Genomic DNA, 3,100 nt, shown 5'->3' with positions numbered 1-3,100 from the left:
GCATTCATTGTTTTGATCCATAACTTTCATGCATTGCATCATTTTTCTTGTTTTTCTCTCTCATCATAAAAATTCAAAAATAAAAAAAAATATCTTTCCCTTTTTCTCTCTCATAAATTCAAAAATTTGATTTGACTTTTTCAAAAATTTTTAAAAATCTAGTTGTTTTCTATGAGTCAAATCAAATTTTCAATTTAAAAATCTTATCTTTTTCAAAATCTTTCTCAAAAATCAAATCTTTTTCATTTTTCTTAGTTATTTTCGAAAATTTCAAAAATATTTTTCAAACTTTTTCTTAATTTTACATCATATTTTCGAAAATAACATCATCAATTAATGTTTTGATTCAAAAATTTCAAGTTTGTTACTTACTTGTTAAGAAAGATTCAAACTTTAAGTTCTAGAATCATATCTTGTGATTTCTTGTAAATCAAGTCATTAATTGAGATTTTAAAAATCAAATCTTTTTCAAAAACTAATTTCAATCATATCTTTTCAAAAATATCTTCTTATCTCATCTTTTTCAAAATTTGATTTCAAAATATCTTTTCTAACTTCTTATCTTCTTATCTTTTAAAAATTGATTTTCAAAATTTGTTTCAACTAACTAACTAACTTTTTGTTTGTTTCTTATCTTTTTCAAAACTACCTAACTAACTCTCTCTCTCTCTCTCTCTCTCTCTCTCTCTCTCTAATTTTCGAAAATATCTCCCTCTTTTTCAAAAATTCTTTTTAATTAACTAATTATTTTAATCTTTGATTTTAAAAATTTTTGAAAAATTACTAACTTCTTTCAAAAACTATTTTCGAAAATCACTAACTATTTTTCAAAAATTATTTTCGAAAATCCTCTCCCTCTCTCATCTTATTCTATTTATTTATTCATCTACTAACATCTCTTCCTCACATTACAACACCAAATTCGAACCCCCTCTTCTATCTGTGTTCGAATTTTTTCTTCTTCTCTTCTTCTACTAACAATAAGGAACCTCTTTACTGTGACATAGAGGATTCCTCTTCTTTTCTTGTTCTCTTCTCTTTCTTATGAGCAGGAACAAGGAAAAAGGCATTCTTGTTGAAGCTGATCCAGAACCTGAAAGGACTCTGAAGAGAAAACTAAGAGAAGCTAAATTACAACAATCCAGAGACAACCTTATTGAAAGTTTCAAACAAGTAAAGGAGATGGCAGCCGAACCCAAAAACAATAATGCAAGGAGAATGCTTGGTGACTTTACTGCACCTAATTCCAATTTACATGGAAGAAGCATCTCCATTCCTACCATTGGAGCAAACAATTTTGAGCTAAAACCTCAGCTAGTTTCTCTGATGCAGCAGAACTGCAAGTTTCATGGACTTCCATCTGAAGATCCTTTTCAGTTCTTAACTGAATTCTTGCAGATCTGTGATACTGTTAAGACTAATGGAGTAGATCCTGAAGTCTACAGGCTCATGCTTTTCCCTTTTGCTGTAAGAGACAGAGCTAGAATATGGTTGGACTCTCAACCCAAAGACAGCCTGAACTCTTGGGATAAGCTGGTCACGGATTTCTTAGCCAAGTTCTTTCCTCCTCAAAAGCTGAGCAAGCTTAGAGCTGATGTTCAAACCTTCAGACAAAAAGAAGGTGAATCCCTCTATGAAGCTTGGGAAAGATACAAGCAGCTGACCAAAAAGTGTCCTTCTGACATGCTTTTAGAATGGACCATCCTGGACATATTCTATGATGGTTTATCTGAGCTATCAAAGATGTTATTGGATACTTCTGCAGGTGGATCCATTCACCTAAAGAAAACACCTGCAGAAGCTCAAGAACTCATTGACATGGTTGCTAATAACCAGTTTATGTACACTTCTGAGAGGAATCCTGTGAGTAATGGGACACCTCAGAAGAAGGGAGTTCTTGAAATTGATACTCTGAATGCCATATTGGCTCAGAACAAAATATTGACTCAGCAAGTCAATATGATTTCTCAGAGTCTGAATGGAATGCAAGCTGCATCCAACAGTACTCAAGAGGCATCTTCTGAAGAAGAAGCTTATGATCCTGAAAACCCTGCAATAGCAGAGGTGAATTACATGGGTGAACCTTATGGAAACACCTATAACCCCTCATGGAGAAATCATCCAAATCTCTCATGGAAGGATCAAAAGCCTCAACAAGGCTTTAATAATAGTGGAAGAAACAGGTTTAGCAACAGCAAACCTTTTCCATCATCCACTCAACAACAGACAGAGAACTCTGAACAAAATACCTCTAATTTAGAAAATTTAGTCTCTGATCTATCAAAGGCCACTGTGAGTTTCATGAATGAAACAAGGTCCTCCATTAGAAATTTGGAAGCACAAGTGGGCCAGCTGAGTAAAAGGATCACTGAAATCCCTCCTAGTACTCTCCCAAGCAATACAGAAGAAAATCCAAAAGGAGAGTGCAAGGCCATTGAATTGATCACCATGGCCGAACCTGTAAGGGAAGGAGAGGACGTGAATCACAGTGAGGAAGACCTCCTGGGACATCCAGTGATCAATAAGGAGTTTCCCTTTGAGGAACCAAAGGTATTTGAGGCTTATCTAGAGACCATAGAGATTCCATTGAACCTCCTTATGCCATTCATGAGCTCTGATGAGTATTCTTCTTCTGAAGAAAATGAGGATGTTACTGAAGAGCAAGTTACCAAGTACCTTGGTGCAATCATGAAGCTGAATGCCAAATTATTTGGTATTGAGACTTGGGAAGATGAACCTCCCTTGTTCACCAATGAACTAAGTGATCTGGATCAACTGACATTGCCTCAGAAGAAACAGGATCCTAGAAAGTTCTTAATACCTTGTACCATAGGCACCATGACCTTTGAGAAGGCTCTGTGTGACCTTGGTTCAGGGATAAACCTCATGCCCCTCTCTGTAATAGAGAAACTGGGAATCTATGGGGTGCAAGCTGCTAAAATCTCATTAGAGATGGCAGACAATACAAGAAAACAGGCTTATGGACAAGTAGAGGACGTGTTAGTAAAGGTTGAAGGCCTTTACATCCCTGCTGATTTCATAGTCTTGGATACTGGAAAGGAAGAGGATGAATCCATCATCCTAGGAAGACCTTTCCTAG

At 35.5% G+C, this 3,100-nt stretch overlaps 1 non-coding gene across 1 annotated transcript; it reads right to left on the bottom strand.

The window, feature by feature from the left end:
- Window positions 1-1,581: 1,581 nt before the first annotated feature.
- Window positions 1,582-1,689, bottom strand: LOC112788006 (small nucleolar RNA R71). Its single transcript, XR_003195387.1, has one exon. It is a non-coding gene; the product is annotated as a small nucleolar RNA R71 (small nucleolar RNA).
- Between the last annotated feature and the right edge of the window lie 1,411 nt (window positions 1,690-3,100).

This window comes from Arachis hypogaea, chromosome 20 (genome assembly GCF_003086295.3).
Source record: "Arachis hypogaea cultivar Tifrunner chromosome 20, arahy.Tifrunner.gnm2.J5K5, whole genome shotgun sequence".
Classification (NCBI taxonomy): Eukaryota; Viridiplantae; Streptophyta; class Magnoliopsida; order Fabales; family Fabaceae; genus Arachis; species Arachis hypogaea.
Note: the sequence above shows the minus strand (reverse complement) of the source record. Positions and strands in the feature narration are given on the sequence as shown.